The 25,323-nt window shown below is 37.3% G+C and overlaps 1 protein-coding gene across 15 annotated transcripts in view; it reads right to left on the reverse strand.

The window, feature by feature from the left end:
* The window catches only part of INVS (inversin), a 136,021-nt gene that overhangs the window by 84,808 nt on the left and 25,890 nt on the right, over positions 1 to 25,323 (reverse strand). For 2 of the 15 annotated variants that reach the window (XM_042243186.2, XM_060409234.1), the window contains one exon: positions 11,313 to 11,432. The exons of 12 other annotated variants lie outside the window; for them this stretch is intronic. The gene's annotated coding sequence lies outside the window, so the exon portion shown is untranslated. Of the gene's footprint in view, positions 1 to 11,312; positions 11,433 to 25,323 lie in introns of those variants that run through there. One more of the 15 variants, XM_060409236.1, reaches the window with a different exon arrangement.

Consider the following 25,323-nt stretch of genomic DNA (forward strand, 5'->3'; position numbering starts at 1 on the left):
TTATCATATAGGTAATGGGGCACCAATGAAGAGTTTAAGGAAATGATGTGAGTAAATTTGTTTTTAGAAAATGCCCTGGAGGCAGTCTGAAGCATTGATTTGAGGCAAACAAATCTTTGGCAGTGCAACTGGTTAGGGGGTTACAGCAGCAATCCAGAATAGAAATGTTGGCAGCTAAGCTCAAATTCGGAGAAGGCAATGGCACCCCCCTCCAGTACTCTTGCCTGGAAAATCCCATGGATGGAGGAGCCTGGTAGGCTGCAGTCCATGGGGTCGCTAAGAGTCAGACACAACTGAGTGACTTCAGTTTCACGCATTGGAGAAGGAAATGGCAACCCATTCCAGTGTTCTTGCCTGGAGAATCCCAGGACGGTGGAGCCTGGTGGGCTGCTGTCTATGGGGTCGCACAGAGTCGGACACAACTGAAGCGACTTAGCAGCAGCAGCAGCAAGTGGAAATTAGAGGATGGGCTGTGAAATGTAAGAGGACTCCTGAATGGGTCCAATGGAGAGTGGTGTCAATAATTGAAAAGACAGAAGGAACAACAGGATTCCGGATGAAGATTTTTGAGTTCTGTTTTCTTAACATGTGGAGTTTAGGGTGCCTGAGGGAAATCTATACAGAGATGTCTATAAAAAAGAAAAGTAGAAAAAGAAGAGAATCTATATGGATCTGAAGATTGGAAGAGATGGCTAGGATTCAAGATACAAGGTTATAAATCATCTATATTAATAGCTATGTCAACTGTTTTATCAAAAGACATAATTTCTGGCATAAATGAAAGCACATAAAACTGGAAAAATGAATCTATACATCCTAACTGAAATATAAACATAATTTAAATAACCATATAAATAGCTTAGCTTAGTATAATGCGATCCATACTGTTCTTTTTCCTAGACCACGAGATACTGCTACCATATCAAATATAGAGTGTAAGTGAATTGGAAAAAAGATGGGCCTTTCCTTATTATTATTATTGCCTGCTTGGATAATTTTTGGGCTCCAATTAGGTGTCTCACTGTACTTTGGTTTCATGCTTTTTCTTTAAAAAAATTTTAATGTGAATCCTTATAGGAAACAGTTTTAAAAACCAAATTTTTGAATGACTGAGCTATAGAAATGATTACATGGATTACTGAGCTATAGCAATGAAATGAAATCCATGTTACTTTTTCCAGTCAGACATTCTCCTTCTTTCCTTAAATTTCTGATTTCAAGCCTAAATACTGTGTTTTACAGGTAAAAGCTCTAATTACTCAACACCTATGATGGTAACCACATCACTAACATGTCAACTTTAGCAAATCTTAATTTTTGTTTTAAAAAAAAGCTATTTGACAATTCTCTAAGCAAAGGCTAAGAATGGCACTTCAAAGGCAGAATGGGAGCTCTATTTGTTGCTTTTCAAGTTTAAGATGTTCATCCATCTGGCAGAGCAGCTAGACAATACATCAGCCAAGAACATCTCCCTGGCTTAAAACAGATTCTGGCTCTCAAGAAGGATTTGACTGAAGGAAAGGCAACATCTTTAGTTGCTCTGTGGCTGAACTCTACTAATATTTCTCTTCAATGCCTCCCTCAAGCCTTGGCTCCATCCACTAACTTGGTTTCCACAGGAACAGACAGAACTATCAAGTGGCACATAGTCAAACAGCACAACAGAAAAAGAAAATGTTACTGTCAAGAAAAAAGTCGACAGACTTTTCTCTAAGAAAAGAAACTACAGAAAGGTATCCTTGACTCTGAGGCTTCCTTACACAATGCTGGATTTTTCATGTGATTTTTCTGCCTGATAGGGGCAATTTTTTAAGATTAGTATGAAAGTTAGTCCCTTCAGTAGAGAGCATTTCATTCAAAAAAATAAATATTAAAAAATTGTAAAATGCTGTGATGCTTATTTCCACAAGTACAATTCCCTCGTGCTTGTGAGTTACCCTCATTTACTTAGAGTGGTGCTTTAAGTTGGCACAACCTTTTGGGCTGATTATAAAATGTATTTTGTTTCTCATAGTTGACATTTTATTTATAGGAAAACATTGATTTCATCTTAAATCAGTAGTTCTCAAACTCTAGCATGCATCAGGATCTCTGAAGGGCTGGAAAACAGACTGCCTGGGGACTTCCCTCAGAGTTTTTCATTCACTAGCTCTGGTGTGGGGTGTAAGAATTTACATTTCCAGCAAGTTTATGGGAGATACCAGTGCTGATAGGTCCAGGAGTTCACACTTTGAGAATCACTGTTTAAACAAATAACCTAATTATCAGAGTTCTCAACCATGAAGAACTTAAAAAAGCACTCACAACCACCAAAAAAGAATTCCTGTCTCATTCTAGGTCAATGAAGTCAGAATTTGAGACTTTGGGATTAGTATTTCCTAAATGCTCTACAGGTAATTTGAAAATGGTATCAAGAGTGAGACTTGCTAATTCAACAATTCATTCGATACTCAACAGTTCCTTACTATGTAATTACTCTGAATCAGACACTCCGCTAAGGGTTTTGGAAGCTTTAAAAATACTTAAAATACATATGCACAGTCATTATACATTACAATGTAGTACATGCAAGGAGGGGCAAGTGCATAAAAAATACAAAAATACACCAGGAAGGTTGGATGACAACCTTCAAAGGAGGAAAGAATTTACTCCTAGTGTTCTCACTGTTTGATAAACATCATAATCTGCCTGGTCTGTTCTCCTCACTGACCCTGAGCAGTCTCCTGAGTTGCACTGAAAGCAGTTACTTTTTAAAAATCATGTTTTATGTATATTATCATATGTGAAATGAATCACCAGTCCAGGTTCGATGCATGAGACAGGGTGCTCAGGGCTGATGCACTGGGATGACCCAGAGGGATGGGATGGGAAGGGAGGTGGGAGGAGGGCTCAGGATGGGAAACACTTGTACACCCATGGCGGATTCATGTCAATGTATGGCAAAACCACTACAATATTGTAAAGTAATTAGCCTCCAATTAAAATAAATAAATTTATATTTAAAAAAATCATGTTTCACTACTAAATTCAGAAGCTAAATCCAAACAAATCTTGCTTAACATTTGGTTCCTTTGAAGCACCCCAAGTCTTGTAGTAGGCTCCATCTTTAGTTTTTCAACAACGTACCTTCTATCGATCCCAACATGCAGTTAAAAAAAAAAATCAATTCATCTATTTGGCTAAGATATGTTCCTTTGGGGAAACTGTTTCAAACAACTGATTGAATCCATTTGTTGCCTTCTCTACTTCAGTTCCACACTATGGATGGATTTCTTAGATAGTGGGAAAGACAAATGACAGATAAATATGTAAATAAATTCAATTACACTCAGAAATCCTTAATGAACCTCATTCAGGCTACTCATTAAAGGGTTTCATTAAATGCTGAGCACTAAGTAGTTATCTGACTTCATAACTATGACCCATCTTCAAAATAGTAGCCAAGGTCCCCACAATGAATGGTGATACCTGAATTCAAACACGTACCTCCTAGTCTTAAATCTAAGCCATCTTCAAAATATCATATCACACACCACCTCCATCTACAGATCAACCCCTGAACTCTGTACTGTTCCTCATCTTCCACTGTTCTGGGACCTTTTCTCTTGAAACTAAGAAAGAGGCAACTGAGTTGGTTAAAAAAAATAATGCTGCAGTTTAGCAGTTAGAATGGGGAAGAAACATCAGCAGATCAAAGATTATTTTCATTGTTCCATTTGATAACTTATCCCAGGAAAAGTGTCCTTTTTGCCACAGCTATGTTTTAATTCTAGTTTAACAGTCGTTCTAAATTCAAGCACATCACAATTCTTAAATCAACATTTAGTATTGCCCTCAAGCTCTTTGTGGACCAATTAGATATAAACAAATACACATTTTAGAAAGCAATTAAAAAATTAGGAATTATATATTTCATATGTATTGAAAACTGGAAAATTATTAAAAATTTGGAAAATAAGAAAAAAGATCTCCTATAATTCCATTACCCTAAGTCTAACATAAGCTTTTTTTTAGCCTCTTGGTACAATCTCTTCCACTTATTATTAGCTTTTTTGTTTAACATGAGAGGTCACTTTTATAGTTTCCATCAGACCATACACCCAATTTCATATCTGGAACCAGCAGTGACTGATTAAAAATAACATTTTAGGGCCTACTCTCTGTCTGCAGAGTGTGTTTCTCTCTAAATAAATCTACTTCTTACCTATGAAAAAAAAAACTTCTCTAATTGGCAGCTATCATAATAATAACTGACTCAGGTGGAGTGGCCAGAGGAGGCTAATACTTGTGGGTGAAAGTTTGACGAGTAATAACATATTTACATAGTTTCAAATGAGCGCTCCACAAAATACATATTAATCACAAAAAGAAAGCAAGTAAGGTTACACTGGAGCAACCTGGCAGAAGTCACTTTATCCAAATGATCAGGGTCATCACCAGTAATGGGATAAATACCAACAAGCATTTCTGCTATGGTGCACTGAGAAGAAAACCACACATCATTCCTGCGACATTTTTACCAAAAACGTATAATCCAGATTATGAGGAAACATCAGACAAATTCAAAATGAAAAACAATATAATTGGTCTGTACACTTTAGAATGTAATGTCATATGTGGTCACATATACACACTCACAAACACACACACACAGAAGATTAAGGAACTGTTTCAGATTAATGAAAATTAAAAAAATATAATAATCAAATGAAATGTCTAATCCTGGACTTTCTCTTAGATAGATGGTATTATTTGGATCACTAGAAAAATCTAAATAAGAATTTGATAATAGTATTTATGTTGTGAAGTCGTTCAGTCGTGTTCGGCTTTTTGCAATCCCGTGGACTATAGCCTATCAGGCTCCTCTGTCCATGGGATTTTCCAGGCAAGTATGCTGGAGTGGATTGCCATTTCCTTCTCCAGGGGATCTTCCTGACCCAGGAATCGAACCCGGGTCTCCCACATTGCAGGCAGATGCTTTATCGTCTGAGCCATCAGGGAAGCCTGTATTTATGTTAGTTGCTTGGTTTTAATAATTGAACTGTGGTTATTTAAGAGGATGTCCTTGTTAACAGGAAATATGCACTAAAGATGTGAGAGCAAAGGAGGATCATGTCTACAACCTACTCCAGGTGGTTGAGAAGACAATGTCTCACACTCATATACACTGAGAGTAAAGGATAAAGTGCATGTGGTTAAATGTGCACATCTGGGGAACCTGGGTGAAGGGTACATGAGAATTCTTTGCAGTATTCTTGCAGCTTTTGTGTAAATTTGAAATTATTCCAAAATATAAAGTTAGAGGGGGAAGAGAGGGAAAAAAAACTTAATTTTATTATAAAAGTAGTAGGATGTTCATTAAAGAAACTTCAAAAATGAAAATATAAAGAAAACAATGAGCAGCCTGCACTTCACAAACATGAGGGAACCATGGCTTACATTTTGATTCACTTGCTCCCTGTCTCTTCCCTATAGGACCTGTTTCTTATCCTCAGATGGGCATTTCAATTTTGAAATGTTCCATAATCATACCTTTATTAATATTCATAATATCCCTTTTATGAAGGCCAGAATCATTGTCAGTTCATAGATGAAGAACACAGATTCAAAAATTTAAACTATGGGCTGACTTTAGAAAGATTATCAGTTTATATAACAGAAAAAAAAAACAATGCTACTGGATGGCTGGTTGACTATGATTCACAAACCAGCTGCAAGTTAGCTTCCTGTAAAACAGTAAGTTTGGAGATGATTTGGGGGAATCCTTCTAATACTAAAATGTCACAATTTTAATCTTCTATTATCACCAACATTTTTTTGTATACAGAATGTGCAGTGCCTAGCATGGTGCCATATAATATATAAATATATATTATATATATATAGTATTAATAGGTACTAGATAAAAATTTCTGAATGACTGACAAATGAATTACAAATTATAAAACTGTTAATACATTATGAGGTTATGAAGATAAGATTATGTATATAAAAGTGCTTTATAAAGTATAACATTATTATAATTGATTATTATTGATGATATAGAATAGAAAACAATATAGAAAACAAATTGCTCATTCTAAAATAGAGATTAAACTTAAGATATGCCATCTCTTAAAAAGATGTCACTTTTCTGAAGGAATCTAAGAAATTTACTATGAAGTTTATTTCTATATTACTCTTGTTTCAAGTATAATTCACCTTATTCTCATCAATAACCAATTTAACTGACTGTTTACAGATAGATGGAGAGACAAATGACAAATTAGTACCCCCAAGGTTTGTGGCATGGACATAAAAAGTGAATTTATTTTTCAGATACCTTTTATAGCCATAGTCTTGCAAGTAGAAGACATCTTATCTGGTTTACTATTGATCCAAATGACAAGGCTGAGCATCAGATTAAGGATATGTCAGAAACCTGAAAGAAGGCTACCAACAGATGCAGTGGGATGGTAGCTTCTTTCAAAATGATCTATTAAGGCCACAGTGTTTACAAAGGCAGTTGAGAAAACACAGCACAATATATACAGGGTTGCATCAAGTAATCAGCAAGAGTGCCCATAAAAACTTCTGATACACTAATGTCAACCCCCATACACCATTTATGATACCTGTTTATCTCCAGCATTAAAAACTATTCATAGATTTTTTTTGATGCTAAAAGAAATGATACAGGCTTTTTCTTCACCTCACATATTTTTCCTATTGTTATAGTTGCTTTCTCCACAAATGGTAGCGTTCTAAGAGGTCACCTGTTTTAAGACGACGGGAGATACTATCTAATTTAAATGGACTGCAAATCAGGAAGGTCAAGCGCAATTTGAGATTTTAATTCTAAGATCTATTCTTTGATGATAGTGAAATCTGACTTAGCTAAGTGTGGTAATGATCAAAAAATGTCATACCAAAATAGAGTCCTGAAAAATAAAAATTCCAAGAGTGTTTCTTATATACAGTACACTATTTTCATGAAAAAAGAAACACCTTGAGGATAAAACACCATATTAAAAAAAAAAAAAAACAAAAAAAAAACCTGATCAGAGGTGGGAAAATCTGTCTTACATGATCACTCTGGGATTAGCACTTCTCTAAGGGAAGATCCATTACTTTCTATACTAGAAAGAACTGGAGACTCTTGTGAGAATCATGGGAATAGAAAAAGCTTCAGAAAATTCCCCTTTCAGATGGCTTTAAAGAGACTTGAACTGTTTTTTCAAAACCCAGAGCACTCTAACCAATTTCAAGGGACCAGCACTTGACATTGTTATAGACTAGAGACAGCAGTAGTCTAAAACTATTGAAAACATCACCAAAATACTCACTTTTTACACGAAACATTTTACAGCAATAATAACATTTTTAAAGTTTATCTTCAGCTTAAACAGTAGCACATATAAGTTTCAATGCACTATCAGTATTAAATGGTATGAGATACAACTTAGAATATCTGGGGTTTGATCATGGCTCCAACTAGTCTGGGTTTTGATTGAGGCTACAACTAGTTTCCTAAATAAGAGCATATCATTATCTATCATTTATTTGTAGATCTAAAGCATTGTTTTTAGATGTGATGAGTAAGACAATTTTCAGGGCCCATGTTTCTTCAGCTGTGAAATAAAGATATTCAAATAAACTAGTATCTACCAAGTCTTTGACCAATTCCTTAAGCTGCTTCCCTGATAGCTCAGTTGGTACAGAATCCGCCTGTGATGCAGGAGACCCTGGTTCGCTTCCTGGTCAGAAGACCCGCTGGAGAAGGGAGAGGCTACCCACTTCAGTATTCTTGGGTTTCCCTGTGGCTCAGCTGGTAAAGAATCTGCCTGCAATGTGGGAGACCTGGGTTTGATCCCCTGGGTTGGAAAGATCCCCTGGAGAAGGGAAAGGCTACCCATTCCAGTATTCTGGCCTACAAAATTCCATGAACTGTATAGTCCATGGGGTCACAAAGAGTCAGTAATCGACTGAGCGACTTTCACTTTCAGTTAAGATGCTATCAGTTTATGCCTTAAAAAGTGCTGAGATCAAATGATTTTGAAAAATCCTAGATTCAAAAAAAATACACAGGTTTATTTGCTGTATCATTTTTCAGAGCCTTTAAGTTGCTAGTGTGTATTGCAAATTTCCAAGAAAGAACATTCAGTATTTCCCAAACTTCTCTGATGATGGGATCCATTTTTCACACATTGCATGAGACTACCTGTTCTAAGGAAGGAGCTTTGGGAAATGATGTACATAATGATTTTCAAGGTCCTTTTTAAGCTTTTATAATTTTTTTTTAATAAGAAACATAGAGCAGGTTATTAACTATCCTCATTTTTCTTGGACAGAATAAACCTGGGAAATATGCTTGGGGGGGAAAAAACTCTCACAAAGTCAAGGAGAAAGTCACTTGAGACTATAATTGTCAATAATAAAAATCAAGCTACTGGGTAATGTAAAACATTGGGAATAAATGCCAGCAAATGCAGCAAGAAATAAAAATCACCCAAACCACAAAACACTTGAAGCAGAGATTGTTTCCAATCAAATCTCCTTTCACCCTAATTTATCATAGTAACCAGTATGTTCTTCACAATGCCTCAGCAAATGTAGTAGATGCTAAACATTAAGTATATATCGGGCTTTATGTTTTGTAGTAATACCTTAGGAGACAGAATTTGCCTATAGCTGTGGTGAAGTACCTATCTTATTGTCTCCAACACACCTTGCATTCACACTCTCCAAGCCCATCACATTACTTTCATGCTCAAACTCCCAATCACATCCTTAACTCTCTTCTGCTAGTGGATAAGAGATATTGCTCTGGTTAGAAGAGATGGAAGTAAAGAGGGCTGTAAAGCTCAGAGCTTCCAAGTGCAGTCATGCACATCTGAAAGGGATTTCTGGTAGCCCACAATAAATCTAGTTAGTCCAAGGAGTCTAAATTTATGAATGAGTCTGCTCAGTAATACAGCCAAGTTCAAGAATGACTCTGCTGACCTAAGAGTAGAATATTCAATGGAAAGGACAAGCTTTGGACGTGTGGCAACTTTAATTCTGGAGGCCACCCAAAATAAGTAAGCAATGCCTATAGATGCTACTGTATGAAACTGAAAGGTTTATGCTATAAGCAAGTAAAATAGGGAAGAAAAGGTTGGGGAAACCAGAAAGAAAGGAAGGAAGTGAAATACAAAAAGAATTAGGATTAAATAAGAAAGAAACTTACAGGAAATGAGTCCATCTCTTATTCTCTTTTATAATTAACTTCCTTAGTGTTTCTTTTTTAAAAAAAATGCTAAGGCCATTTCTGCTGTTCAGTCTTGGCTCACTCAATTACTTCTATCTGAAATTCTACCCCTCATTTCTGATCTTTGTCTAAGTTTGACCATTTCACTAGGCCCACCTGAAATTTCAGGCCCTCCATATATTAGGTTTATCCAGTATAGGAAACAGCTATTTTAGTTATTTTAGACAGGAAGAATTTTTCATACAGTGATTTATATACTAAATAATCAGAAAGAACTAGGCTTCAAGGAATGATTCCTCTAACAATGCAAAGCTGCCATCGTGACGACAGTATTAAGTTCAATACAAGTCTGCACCTACACCAGGAAGTGGCAGGGGTGGGCAGACTGCTCTAATAACTGCTTTTCCATACCCAGCAGGAAGAACACTGGAAACTGGAACGGGCCATAAAAGCTTCCCTTGGTAGTTGTTACCACCCGAGAAACCCTTACAGCCTGGGTTCTTTAGAAGGTACACTCAGGATACTGACGCTGTCTTACAAGAAAAACACCCTCTTCAAGTATAGGCCCATTCTCCTCATTTTGGGTATAGGGCTCTTGTAGGTAGAATCACAACATATATTCTTTCTTCTTCAATAAAATCTAACCCAATTCCTTTGTATAGCTGTTCAAAGGGTTAATAAATTGCTGATTATAAACAAATTCTGCCTTTGCAGACACCTTTCCAATTTAGTGTAAAAGAATATAAGTCTAAGACTTCCAAGGTAATTAAAATTTACAGCCTTATATTTTGTGGTGGGATAAAAGATTTAAAATATATTCTGGAAATTTAAACCTATCACCTCACTGGGATTCCGTTTTTCCTTTGCAGATGAAAAGAAGGAAGAAGGACTTAAGGGAACAGATGGACACATTTCTATTATCTCTGAAATCACTCTGAAACTTCAACCTAAGGTAAGTTTGGTTTGCTTCTGGACTTGTTTAGAGGTGACTCTTCAGTCTTTCTACCTGTCTGGTTACTTAGACTGTCTTTTCAAGGATGTCTGCACAGTAAGTGGCCTTGGAATCTAGAGATAGTATCTCCCTTCAGGCAGGAGGATGAATCTGCTTGCTGCCCAAGGACAACAAAGATAATTTCATGTTTGAGGGAAAAGGTTGGGCAGGTGTGCTCAAATTCCTAATGTAAGATTTCTAAGCTCAAATTTTCTCAAATGGGACACAGTCCTACTGCCTGTGTAGCATCTACCTGGACTTGCTTCTGCATCACCGTAGTACTTGGGGGCAAGAAGAATCAATGCCACCTGCTCTATCATAAATAACAAACTATCGAAATAAATGCGATCTTATGGTCTCTTCATCTGCTGATGTGGCACGCCAACCTACTAGCTGCAATAGCTTGACTGCTCGACTGTATTGTCTTTCGAGTGTGTGCTCATCAATTATTTGACAAATGAGTTAATGAATGAACGAAACTGGCTGCAGCATGGAGAATGGTTTGAGAGGGAAGAATTGAATCCAGAATGCTGACAGGCTACTTTAGTTCTTTAGACATTAAATTACGATGGATGGGATTAGAATGATGGAATAACAGGAATGGAAAAAAGAGCCAAAGTGGGGAGACCTCAGATATGCACATAGATTCATCTAAAATCCTTGGCTGACCCCTGAACTGCAAATGCATGGAGAAACTCCAAGAAGTCTGCAGAAACTAATAAACTGAAGGTTGAAAAAGTTGATCAGAGCGAGAGGGTGGGATGATTTGGGAGAATGGCATTGAAACATGTATACTATCATGTAAGAAACGAATCACCAGTGTATTCGATACAGGATACAGGAAACAGGATGCTTGGGGCTGGTGCACGGGGATGATACAGAGAGATGATATGGGGTGGGAGGTGGGAGGGGGGTTCAGGATTGGGAGCTCATGTACACCCATGGCTGATTCATGTCAATGTATGGTAAAACCAATACAGTATTGTAAAGCAAAATAAATAAATAAATATGCTAAAAAAAAAAAAAAGTTGATCAGAGATTTCAGCTACCACCCAGCACAGAGGAGACAGAATTTGGAGTTTTGAGTCTCACCTAGTTAGAGGGCTTGATATACTTCTCAGGGTTTCCACTGAAATCTCCGAAGAGCCATGCCTTAAAAGCATAGATTATGTACCAGGGCTACGGAACAGGTCTGAAAGATTCAACAAAAGACTAGGGAAAAAAGTAAAACATTTAAGTTCAGTGTGATTAACCAGTTTTAACTACCTGATAAAACAAACAAACAAAAATCAACACTCTCTAGAGGAAGACAACAGAATGAGGAGTCCCTATAACATACCACCTAAAATTGTGAGGACATGATAAAAAATTACTACACATGCAAAGAAACAAAAAAATTTTGGACAAAATAGAAAAAAACAATTAACACCGACCTCAAGATGACTCTTTGGCCACCTGATGGGAAGAACTAACTCACTGGAAATGACCCTGATGCTGGGAATGATTGAAGGCAGGAGAAAGGGATGACAGAGGATGAGATGGTTGGATGGCATCACCGACTCAATGGACATGAGTTTGAGCAAGTTCCGGGATTTGATGATCCACAGGAAAGCCCGGCATGCTGCACTCCATGGGGTCGCAAAGAGTGAGACACGACTGAGAGACTAAACTGAACTGAACAAGAAGACTCAGATGTTGGAATTCACACACAAGCACTCTAGAGCAGCTATTACAACTGCCTAACAGAAAAAAAAAAAAATTGTTTCCCTCGTGCCTCAGGGGTAAGGGCCAATGTAGGAGAGGTAGGTTTGATCCCTGGATCAGGAAGATCCCCTGGAGAAGGAGAAGGCAACCCACTCCCATATTCTTGTCTGGAAAAATCTCTTGGACAGAGAAGCCTGGTGGGCTACTCTAGGGTTGCAAAAGAGTTGGACCTAATTCAGCATCTAAACAACAACAGAAACAACAGAAAAAATGGTCATATTGAACAAAAAGATGAGAGAAAGACATATGACAATATTCAGTACCCACTCTTGGTACACATTCTCAGCAAACTAGAATCAAAATAAATTTCCTCAATCATTGTAGCAGTTACCAATTATTTGCCTTATAACTCCAAATAAACTCTTCTTTATTTTGTTAAACCAGTCAATCCTAAAAGAAATCAACCCTGAATATTCATTGGAAGGACTGGGACTGATGCTGAAGCTCTAATACTTTGGCCACCTGATGCAAAGAGCTGATTCATTAGAAAAGACTCTGATATTGGGAAAGACTGAAGGCAGGAGGAGAAGGGGACAACAGAGGATGAGACGGTTGGATGGCATCACTGATTCAATGGACATGAGTTTGAGCAAACTCTGGGAGATGGTGAAGGAGAGGGAAGCCTGGCGTGCTGCAGTCCATGGGGTTGCAGAGTCAGACACGACTGAGTCACTGAACAAACACAGTGATACTGGAGCTAGACTTTATAACCATTTCTCCTTTGCCAGCTGCCATAAAATTTGGCTTTAACAGTAGATGGTGCAGCAACAACACTGTAAGTTCCTATCTGATACCATTTCCTTTCAGCTCAAAAAACTTCCTCTAGCATTTCTTATAATGTGGGTTTTTTTAAGATACATTTTTAGTTTTTGTTTGTCCTTATTTTTAATATGTTAAGAGAGTTTCACTACATAGAGAATTCTAGGTTGATAGTTTTGTCCCCCAAGCATTTTAAAGCGATCATTCTAATGTCCTCTTATGTCTATTGTTTCTGAGACGTATGCTGTCATTTGTATTCATGGTTTATTCTATTGGGTTGTATCTTTTTCTCTGGATGCTTTCAGGATTTTCTCTTTATCTTTGTTTTTTAGTAGTTTGACTATAGTATTTATAGGTAAGGTTTTCTATGTATTTATCTTTTGGGGTTCACCATGCCTCTTGAATCTTTAAATTTATGTCTTTCACCAAGTTTGGGCAAGTTTTGGTCATCACTGAGAAAACTTTATTTTTCTGCCCCATTTCCTCTCCTCTTACCTCTTGTAATTACACTTGTAATCTCATTACAAGTATGTTAGATCTTTTAAAATTGCCCCACAAATCAGTGAGACACAATTTTTTCTTTAATATATTCCTTATTTTAGGTTGTAAGATTTATATTGATCTATCTTCAAGCCTACTGACTCTTTGTCATCTCTGACCTACCAATAATTTCTTCCAATAAAATTTTTATTTATATATTTTTCAGTTCTATAATTTCCATTTAGTTCTTTTTTAACAGCTTCTACTATCTGTGCTTATTAATTATGAGTATATTTTTTGTAAACAGAATGAAAGTAGCTGCTTTAAAATCCTCATCTGCTAATTACAACATCTGGATCATCTTTGGTTGGAAAAAGATTTTCCTTTTCTCTTGAGTATGGATCACAGTTTCCCATTTGTCCGCATGTCTAATAATTTTAGATAACATTTTACACACTGTAAATGAGACTCTGGATTCTGTGTGTGCATGCTAAGTCGTTTCAGTCATGATTGGCTCTTTGTGACTCGATGGACTACAGCCCACCAGGCTCCTCTGTCCATGGGATTCTCCAGGCAAGAATACTAGAGTGGGTTGCCATACCCTCCTCCAGGGGATCAAACCCACATCTCTTACATCTCCTACATTGGCAGGCAGGTTCTTTACCACTAGTGAAAGATTATAGACATAACATTTTATTGCATTTCACGTTTTTGTGCTTATCAGATATTGTGTGTTTTAAAAAAGAAAAGGTTTGTGGCAATTCTGTGTTGTCAGAAGACAGTTAGCATCTTTCAGCAATAGTCTTTTTTCATTAAGGTATATACTTTCTTTTTTAAGATACAATGTTATTGAACACTTAACAGATTACAGTATAAACATAATTTTTATATGCACTAGGAAACCAAAATATACACGTGATTTGCTTTATTATGATATTCACTTTATTTCAGTGGTCTTTGAACCTGCAATATCTTCAAGGTACACCTGTACTGATTTCTTTTTTAAACAGTCAGTCAACTTGTCTGAATTCAAACTCTAAACTATTTCTCTTGTATGGGCAGGTAGCAATTAAAGTTTTGATAAGAGGTCAGCTAAAGATTTTGGTAGCTTTTATGTAGAATTCAGAGCCCCACTTCTGTGAGTACTTTTATTCTTTAATTGGAGAAGGAAATTGCAACCCACTCCAATACTCTTGCCTGCAGAATTCCATGGATGGAGAGGCCTGGTGGGCTATGGTCTGTGGAGTCACAAAGAGTTGGACATGACTGAGCAACAAACGCTTTATGCTATACCTTTCTTGATTTGGAGCCATCATCCTAAATGCTGTCCTCTGATTCCTCACAAGTAGCACCAGTGCAGACTTCTATTCAGTTTTCCTCTTCCTTGAAGAACTGACTAGGCCCAGTGATAAAACTGGAAACCCATTCAAAGCCTCCTTGTCTTTACTTATTCCAAGAGTTTATTCCTCTCCAACTTCAGCATGCTTCTGTTCACTCTTCACTTCCTCTAGGTAGTTGTTTTTAAATTTTGTCCAGAGTATTAAAATGAATTTTGTGGGAAGGATGATCCAAAATGAGCTACACCATCATTAACAGGTGTTGTTATTTCTCATTTCTTTTTTAAAAAATATTTTTATTGAAGTATAATTTATAATGTTAATTTCTGCTGTACAGTAAAGTGTTAATTTCTGTATACAGTAAAGTGATTCAGTTATATATACATATATATTCTTTTTCATATTCTTTTCCATTATGGTTTATCACCGGATATTGAATACATTAGTTTCCTGTGCTATACAGTAGGATTTTGTTGTTTATGCATCCATGTGCTAATCTCCTACCCTTCCTCCCACCTGGCAACCATAAGCCTGTTCTTTATCTCTGTAAGTCTGTTTCTGTTTTGGAGATATGCTAATTTGTGTCATATTTTAGATTCCAATATAAATGATATCATATGGTATTTGTCTTTCTTCTTCTGACTTACTTTGCTTAGTATGATAATCTCTAGGTCCATCCATGTTGCTGCAAATGGAAAAGGCATTCTTAAGTTTAAAAAGCTCTCTAGATGGTTGACAGACACTGCACCAACCTGATGATCGAAGACACATTTAGGTAGTCTTGACCATTCAGATAAGTACCACTTAACTATTTTATTTTGGGTCTTGTGCTGATGATAGCTATCCTTGATTACAGATCAAGTATAATCTCTACATGATGCAACATCCCCTCCCGCTGAACCCTTACAACAAACTGGGTAACACAACTTCTCTTATTTTTCCTTGACCAAGCAGGTGAGGTCAGTATCACGGCTCTGTCCTTTCCTCTCTCACTGTAAGTCAAATACTACATTTTGTTTCATATATGTGCTGCCAAAGAGGGTATGCTATATTTTGTTAAAAAACCCTAAAGTTTGGGTAATAAAAGGTTTTACAGAGTAAATGCTATTTTAAACATGTCTGCAAAACTGAAAATGAAAGAACACATAGATTCAAGGATTTGAATATGAAACTGTATACAGAACGAATTCTTACAATACTAGCACAATAATTCCTTGTTTCATTCCTCCCAATACACAAATATTTAACACTTATTTAGTGAAATGATTGCAAGGGGATACAAAGATAACTTTGATAGCACTCTAGAACACTTGATTTGTTCATAAATAATCACAATACAGGATAAAAAGTGCAAAGGTTCATAAGGGAAGATCAAATAAAAGATTCTCAGAACTGTTACCTGATTATCTTGGTGGTTGTTTCATAATTTAAGCTTTGAAGTGACTCATTTAATGTGCTTGAATACATGCTTTTCCTAACTTAACAGACTTATCACTTTGAGATTCAAGTCAGGTCTCTTCAGACTATATATCCCTTAGCAGAAACAAAGGGTCCTTTCAAATTCATGATTTAAGCATTAGAATCATTTGAGATTAGTATTATCACAAATTTAAAGAATATGAAACAGAAGCCCAGAGCAATTATGCTTAAAACTTGCCCCAAATCACTTAGTTATAAAGGAATAGAACCTAAGTCATCCATCTAGGTCTTTTGACTTCTGAGTCTAGTGCAATATTTTTGCCACTGTAACAGGTAATACAACTCAGGAAAAAGAAAGAAATTCATGGAGAGGGTTATAAAAAAGGTCAAATGTACCAATGAAGCCAAAGAAGATGAGGACTTAGGAAAAGAATTTGAATTTGGTGATCAGAAAGGCATTGGTGAGTTGGCTGCAAATCCATTTCCTTCAGCCCAATATAATCATATTTAAATAAAACCCTTCAATAAAATTTCAAGTCCTTTCCCAGTTCTCCATGTAGGGTCCATTAAGGTTTGACTCCATTTTACCTGCCCAATATCATCTCTCCATATTTCATACCTCATAGTCAATGATCTATATACAGTAGACTATATATTCTTTTCCATGGTGATCAAGACCATCCCCATGGAAAACAAAGGCAAAAAAGCAAAATGGCTCTCTGGGGAGGCCTTACAAATAGCTGTGAAAAGAAGAGAAGCAAAAAGTAAAGGAGAAAAGGAAAGATAATAAGCATCTTAATGCAGAGTTCCAAAGAATAGCAAGGAGAGATAAGAAAGCCTACCTTAGTGATCAATGCAAAGAAATAGAGGAAAATAAAATAGGAAAGACTAGAGATCTCTTCAAGAAAATTAGAAATACCAAGGGAACATTTCATGCAAAGATGAGCTCGATAAAGGACAGAAATGGTCTGGACCTAACAGAAGCAGAAGATATTAAGAAGAGGTGGCAAGAATACACAGAAGAACTGTACAAAAAAGATCTTCACGACCCAGATAATCACAATGGTGTGATCATTCACCTAGAGCCAGATATCCTGGAATGCGAAGTCAAGTGGGCCTTAGAAAGCATCACTACGAACAAAGCTAGTGGAGGTGATGGAATTCGAGTTGAGCTATTTCAAATCCAGAAAGATGATAGTGTGAAAGTGCTGCACTCAATATGCCAGCAAATTTGGAAAACTCAGCAAGTGGCCCCAGGACTGGAAAAGGTCAGTTTTCATTCCAATCCCAAAGAAAGGCAATGCCAAAGAATGTTCAAACTACCGGACAATTGCACTCATCTCACACGTTAGTAAAGTAATGCTCAAAATTCTCCAAGGCAGGCTTCAGCAATATGTGAATCGTGAACTTCCAGATGTCAAGCTGGTTTTAGAAAAGGCAGAGGAACCAGAAACCAAATTGCCAACAACACTCCAAGATATTCTTGAAGTGGTCTCCCTACCTCTTTTCTCTCTCCACTTAGCAGATGCTATTTGTTTACACACCATGGTGGCTTAGGTGCCCCTCACTTTTCTCCACAATATCCCTAAGCTTATTCCTCTTCTAGGATTTAACACAAGAATATTATAGTCTCAATTCAGTTCAGTCGCTCAGTTGTGTCTGACTGTTTGCAACCCCATGGACTGCAGCACACCAGGCCTTCCTGTCCATCACCAGCTCCCAGAACTTGCTCAAACTCATGTCCATCGAGTCAGTGATGCCATCCAACCATCTAATCCTCTGTTGTCCCCTTCTTCTCCTGCCTTCAATCTTTCCCAACATCGGGGTCTTTTCCAATGAGTCAGTTCTTCCCATCAGGTGGCCAAAGTATTGCAGCTTCAGTTTCAGCCCTTCCAATGAATATTCAGGACTGATTTCCTTTAGGGTAGACTGGTTTGATCTCTTCGCAGTTCAAGGGACTCTTGAGTCTTCTCCAACACCACAGTTCAAAAGCATCAATTCTTCGATGCTCAGCCTTCTTTATGATCCAACTCTCACATCCATACATGACTACTGGAAAAACCATAGCTTTGACTAGCAGAAAGCATCTTTTCATTTCATGGCTGCAGTCACCATCTGCAGTGATTTTGGAGCCTAAGGAAAAAAACTCTCTATTTCCATTGTTTCCCATCTATTTGCCATGAAGTCATAGGACCAGATGCCATGATTTTAGTTTTTTGAATGTTGAGTTTTAAGCCAGTTTTTTCACTCCCCTCTTTCACCTTCATCAAGAGACTCTTTAGTTCCTCTTTGCTTTGAGACATTAGGGTGGTGTCATCTACGTATCTGAAATTATTGGTATTTCTCCCGGCAATCTTGATTCCAGCTTGTGCTTCATCCAGCCCGGCATTTCTCATGACGTACTCTGCATAGAAGTTAAATAAGCAGGGTGACAATATACAGCCTTGACGTACTCCTTTCCCAATTTGGAACAAGTCTGTTGTTCCATGTCTGGTTCTAAGTATTGTTTCTTGACCTGTATATAGATTTCACAGAAGGCAGGTCAGGTGGTCTGATATTCCCATCTCTTTAAGAATGTTCCACAGTTTGTTGTGATCCACATAGTCAAAGGCTTTAGCATAGTCAATAAAGCAGAAGTACATATTTTTCTGGAATTCTCTTGCTTTTTCTATGATCCAATGGTTGTTGGCAATTTGATCTCTGGTTCCTCTGCCTTTAAGAGCTTCCCTTATAGGTCAGTTGGTAAAAAATCCACCTGCAATGTAAGAGATCCTAGTTCGATTCCTGGGTCGGGAACATCCACTGGAGAAGGGATAGGCTACCCACTCTAGTGTTCTTGGACTTCCCTTGTGGCTCAGCTGGTAAAGAATCCGCCTGCAATTCAGGAGACCTGGGTTCAATCCCTAGGTTGGGAAGATCCCCTGGAGAAGGGAAAGGCTACCCACTCCAGTATTCTGGCCTGGAGAATTCATGTACTATATAGTCCATGGGGTCGCAAAGAGTTGGACAGGACTAAGCAACTTTCAATTTCACTTTCCTCTACCTTTTCTAAGTCTAGCTTGAAGATCTGGAAGTTCTTGGTTCGTGTACTGTTGAAGCTTAGCTTGGAGAATTTTGAGCATATTATATAGTCTAAGTACCATTTGTTTACCTTATCTGTTTTTCCCATTAAACTGTGAAGTCTTGGAGGGCAGGATCATGTCCTGTTCATGGTTTATTTCTGAAACTTAGCATAGAGGCTTTTGCATAAACACTTGTTAAATGAAAGAATCAATAAGATTATCAGGAGTTACAAGGCAATAAAGTAACCTAATGTGACTTCAACAGCAAAGATGCCACTTATTGGTCACAGACAGTATGTTTTGATCAAACACCCTAATGTGAATCTAGCTACTTAAATGTTAAACTTCTTTTGCAAGGACAACAAGTTTGCTTCTACCATTTCCTGTGAGCAATTTCACTTATGAAAAATGTGGTCACAATTATATTCTCACAGATGTAACTATAGAAGAACTGCATGAAATCTGAGAGATTTCTGCAACCCTTGGAGAGTTGCTTCGAAACTTAAAAATTTTCCTAACTTAGATCAAACAAAACAAGTACTTTCAATAATAAATCTAAACGCTTAGTCAGCAGTATTGAGAATTTTTATAATATGCATTATGGACTATAAAGAATAGAATCTTTATGGACTATAATAGACTCTTCAAGATAGCACTTAGGCAGGAAGAACTTAACAAAATATTTGTAATGATAATGACTCTCAGAGTTTGAAGGCCTAGTGGGGTCACTGGGTTCATCTACGCAGTGTCTAGTTTGTACATCATTCAGTTCTTTTGGCATACTTGTTTGAGTCATTTCAAATTGGTCAGCAGAGCTTTGAATGACTATAGCAAAGAGACCATGGAGCTATAGGGATGGGCTGAAGACATAATCCATAACCTACAAATACTTATTCGCACACTCTTGACATTACTGTCAACATACCTTTATTCAAGCTTTCATGAAGATATACTGTATAAATAATGCTTACAAATGCTCTAAGTACTCAGTATACTACAGAAGCATTTTTAAAAATTATATATGCTTTTGAATGACAAAAATGCACTGAATTTAATTTGTACGTAGTGTACGTATAAGGAAACATAAATGTTTACCATTTATCACTGTTAAGTTCGTTTCGTAGTTCGTTACTGAAATTTAAAGTCATTTACTTGGCCTTGCAGAGGTGGTAATAGGATCTCTCTACATTAGAGAATAAACTAACTCATTTTTTCCAAGTACTTTCTCCATTCATACTACAAATGCATGATACATATAGAAGAATAGCATAAGTATATAGGGATATACAAGAGAAGTGATTTTGAGCCTGAATTAGACACAATAGCATTGGTATCATTTAAATCCAATTCTAGCACCTGTTCTAATTCACTAAGAAATAAAAAATTGTGTATTATTTGGAAGGAACAATTTAGCTAATGCATAACTTCATTTTTTGGGTTAGTTCATGTAGGAGTAAATGAAAGATTTTGTTTTATAAGGAATAATATTTCTAAACGAGTATGGGAGAAAAATACTATCAAATATATTGTTAACTCATCTATCCTTTAATGTCTCTGTCATTTTCTTTTAATAACACTTTAAAATCTTTATCACTTGTTAGTTCTGACAATGAGATGTCAATTTATGCAATCTCTCCCCTATAGTTTCATTTCTAATCTCCACTTAAGCAGTTTACCTTCTAGTGTGATCAAAGACAAAAAGAACCAATGTAGATTTGTATTGTGTGTATGTGTGTGTGTTTGCACATCCACGCTTGAAGATATCGTTTAACATTACATAGATTTATTACCCAAAGGGATCTCTAATTAAATAAAAAAGGGAGCCTATTTTAGCTACGTCGACTTCAGGATCCATCCTTTCGTATAAAGCGCTTTCACATGCCTTCCCCCTCAATTCTAAAAGCACACGCTCCTTATTCCCTTCACCATGAATAAGGCCGACATTTGACAGCTTCACAAGGCTGACAGGGTTACCCAACAGCCCACCCTCCCTATTCTCAATCCAATTAGACCTCTAATCCTCCAGATGAAAGGCCCAACTGCTCACGTTCCTCATGACAACGACAGCTATTGATTACTTGTCACTGCAGCTAACACCTTCCCTGTCGAGGCTGCTCTGACAGAAGCAAACCTACCAAATTAGACAGCACTTTATCTGCCCTGGAGGCCAAATGGCACAACAAGTAAAGGCTAATAAATGGTATAAAAATGAACAAATCATAACATTATGACAGGCTGATCGTTGCCAGCAGCCTCCTAGCTCAAGCTTGATGTTCCGTTAGGCTTGCTCCTTCTCTTTCCCCTCTGCTCTAACTCCAACGTTGACTGAATTAAAGGCCAGAACAATTAAGGCATTTGACCAGCAAAGATAAGCCAATTGAAGTATCACCAAGGGACATAAATGTCAATAACTGACTGCCATTTGTCAATACAAACATTCTGGAGATGCAAATACTCAGTCCTTCGCTCTCCACTAGGCTACACTGACTCACTTTCCAATGAGAGTCAGTTCAAATGGACAGTCTATGGCTATTTACCAGAAGAAGAGGGGAAAAAAAGAAAAAAGAAATACAGTCTCAAGAGAGAAAGTATTCTATGAAGAACAAGCAAAAGTCATTGGGGTGGGGTTGGAGGGTTGCATGAGAAAAAGAGATAGCAAAGCAGATCTATTGTTCCTTTAAAAAATATTCTGTTAGACAACTGGAAAGTCAGTACATGTTTTTAGTTAAAAATGCATACATAATATAGGGAATGCTGGAAAGCTAATGAAGCTGTAACTTTAGAAACACACTCATTCATTTAATGAACATTTTTTGAGCATGAACCATGTACCAGGCACTGTTCTAGGCAACAGGAAGAAAATGGTGAATCAAACAGACCAAAAGAATCCCTAACTTTATAGAGTTTACATTGCGGTAGAGTATAAGACAGTAAACAAGGTAAAAAATAAAGTGTGTGTGTGTGTGTGTGTGTGTGTGCGTGTGTGTGTGTGATATGATACTCCATCATTCTCAGCTGGGTAAGAAAAAGGGGTAGAAATGTAAGATAACAGTGGGTAAGTCTAAAAAACCAAAGAACTACACACACACATAAACAACCAACCAAACTTAGTCCTGAATTAGAATAGGAAATGATAAAACTGTATTTTTATTTAAAAAATATTTCCAAGCAGTGTCTACTGCTATGGCTTAGAAACAATCAACCCAGTAACAATAAGCACCCCTAGACTTAAAATTGTGGTCTCCAAATACATATATGGTGAAAGATTCAGGATGGAACAGAGACTTGAAAACATTCTATGAAGAAGGAGTGAAGGAATAGTAAAACTGGAGAAAAATTTCTTCACTTGGCCATCATGATTATTATTATTACACTGTTGGTCATGCCCCGTGGCATGTGGGATCTTAGTTCCCTGATCAAGGATTGAACCTGTGCCCCTTGCAGTGGAAGAAGTGAATCTTAACCACTCGATCGCCAGAGGAATTACCACAATGATTATTTTTAAGACATGTCGGATCATATCACTTCTTTCCTCAAAACCCTCCAATGCCTCCTCCATCTGGTTCAGAATAAAAACATATTCCTGACAATGGCCGAAAGGCTTAGTGAATCTGGCACCCATTTCTGTCTTGTCCTCATGACTGACTACTCTCCCCTCGCTCACTCATTATCACCATGCTAGCCTCTTTGTTACTCCTCCAATATTCCAGGCATGCTCCCACTTTAAGTCTTTGTTCTGACCGTTCCTCCAGCCTGGAATGAAAGAAAGTTCTTCCCTCAGTTATTTACATGGCTTACTTTCTCACCTTCTACAAGTCTTGCTTCCAATGTGACTGCTTCCATCTCAGTGAAGACTATTCTGACTGCCTTATTTACAGTTCTAATTTGCTTTCCCCAGGTGCCTCTTCCCTGGTTTTCTTTTCTTTTTTTTTTTTTAGTTTTTATTTTTTAAATTTTAAAATCTTTAATTCTTACATGCGTTCCCAAACTGATACCCCCTTAGTTTAGCATTTTGGTTATACTTCTCTTATTATATTAGTAAATGATTATCTGGCCTTTGGAAAAGCTTCATAGTCAGAAGAGCTATAAAGAGGTCTATGATTGGTCACATGGAAAATGCTGTGTCCAGGGGCTGACAATATTCATATTTTGGGAATAATGAGCCCCCTGATTCCCTCTCATTTCAATTCTGAACAGTAAAATGTACAAAAAACAAGAAGAGAAAATTATATGAACAAATACAGTTCTAAGACACAAGAAGGTAATTAGCAAATTAATGATCACATTTTCTTTGGAATTGATGTTATATACAAAATTAATTTTTAGAAGTTTAAATGAAAGTAAATGGATCTGAAGTTCCTTTTTATCAGCTGTAAAAATATTCACTGGCCCCATGCCCAGAGTTTAAAAGAAATCAGCATGAGTCTAATGAAAAACAAGCTGTAGGTCTCAGGGAAATTCAATATATACTCTTTCTTTTCCTTTTAGTTTCTGATTGGTTTCCATGGGAATCTAGGCTTGTGGGGATCTCTAGTCATGGAAAGCAGATGCCTGAATTTTCATGGCTTAGTAAAAGTGGGGGTCAGTGAAGAGATAAAGATGATTAGAAAATGAATATGGTAGTAGAAAACATGATCACGTTCGAAACACAATGCTGCAAGCGACATAGTTTTCAAAACACAGCCTGCAAGGCTGTTCTTCTGTGTTTGGGAGGTATTACAACATAAAGAAGAAGAAGAAGAAAAAAACTAATGTAAAGGCATTAGCTCTGGGTTTAAATTCTGAATCTGGCCCATAAGAAAGAAGCCCGTTGGAGAGCAGTTCTCCTGGGTTCCCTTACTTCATGGTTCTCTGCTTGAGCACTTCTTTCCAATAAAGTCTTTTGCTTTGTCAGAAGAGAAAGGAAGGAAGGAAGGAAGGGACAAAGAAAGACTTAGGTACTTTGGCAGGGAGATGACTGGGAAGCTGGATTTCAGAATTTCTCTATGACAGAACCAGGGGTCTGAAAAAGTAAGCTGCAGAAGAGTGAGTTCTCCTTCAGTGGAGCATTACCAGGAGCACTGAGCTGGGAATCAGAAAAACGAGATAATTCCTAAATCTGCAAGTAAAAAAGTGGCCTTGAAGAACTCAAACCAGACCTCAGTTTACTTCTATAGAAAACAGTTAATATTCAACTATTCTAACTGCTAAGAAGCTACTATGAAGGTTTTTTTCTTACTCGAACTATGTTGTTATGGTTGTTCAGTTGCTAAGTCCTGTCCAACTCTTTGCGACTCCATGAACTGCAGCATGCCAGGCTTACCTGTCCTTCACTATTTCCTGGAACTTGCTCAAATTCACATCCACTGAGTTGATGATGCCATTCAACCATCTCATCCTCTGTCAACCCCTTCTCTTCCTGCCCTCAATCTTTCCCAGCATCAGGGTCTTTTCCATTGAGTCAGCTCTTTGCATCAGGTGGCTTGGAGCTGTACTATGTTAGAACAACTCAGAAGTAGTGATATCTATCAAGATTTGCTGACATTTTGTTCCTTGTAACTATGAAAGTAGAAGTGCATTAACTATAGTCAAAGTATTAAAGAATGGACAGGCTTTTATTTCAATTCTCAGATTTGTTTAAAAATAGACCAATCTTGGTTTTGGTTGAAACACTCATTTGGTTGGAACACTCAATTCAAAGACCCTAATTATTTGAAATCAGGTTCTAAACTGGAAAACCAGCAGACAGGTTTAAATATAGTTTCTAAGTACTCAGAAGAGGACAAACTTGATACTGGCTTGGAAACCTAAGAAGTTAGAATGTAATGAAGCTAAGATTTTTCAGGTTAAGACTCTCTGCCAGAAAAGGCAGCTAAGCTAGGGCTGAAGTCAAATGGAGTAGTACATAAAGGTTGTTAACATAGCCCATCTCAGTCCAGAGGTGGTCTTGAGCAATCATTAAAATTCCAGAATATAAGGGTTTTATAAGATCAGACTTTCTATGTAATGTGGGCATTGCAAATGCCTTTTGGTGCCTTCTTTTAGAAGCATGTACTTAGTGGCTCAGCAGTGTTCGACTCTATGCAACGCTATGGACTGGAGTCCACTAGATTCCTCTCTCCATGGGATTTTTCCAGGCAAGAATACTGGAATGGGCTGCCATTTCCTCCTCCAGGGGATCTTCCTGACCCAAAGATTGAACCTGTGTCTCCTGCACTGGCAGGCGCATTCTTTTATCACTGAGCCACCTGAAGCACACCAAGAGCTAAAACCCCATTTGCTTACACTTCAGATATCCACTGG

This window comes from Ovis aries, chromosome 2 (assembly GCF_016772045.2).
Source record: "Ovis aries strain OAR_USU_Benz2616 breed Rambouillet chromosome 2, ARS-UI_Ramb_v3.0, whole genome shotgun sequence".
Taxonomy (NCBI): domain Eukaryota; kingdom Metazoa; phylum Chordata; class Mammalia; order Artiodactyla; family Bovidae; genus Ovis; species Ovis aries.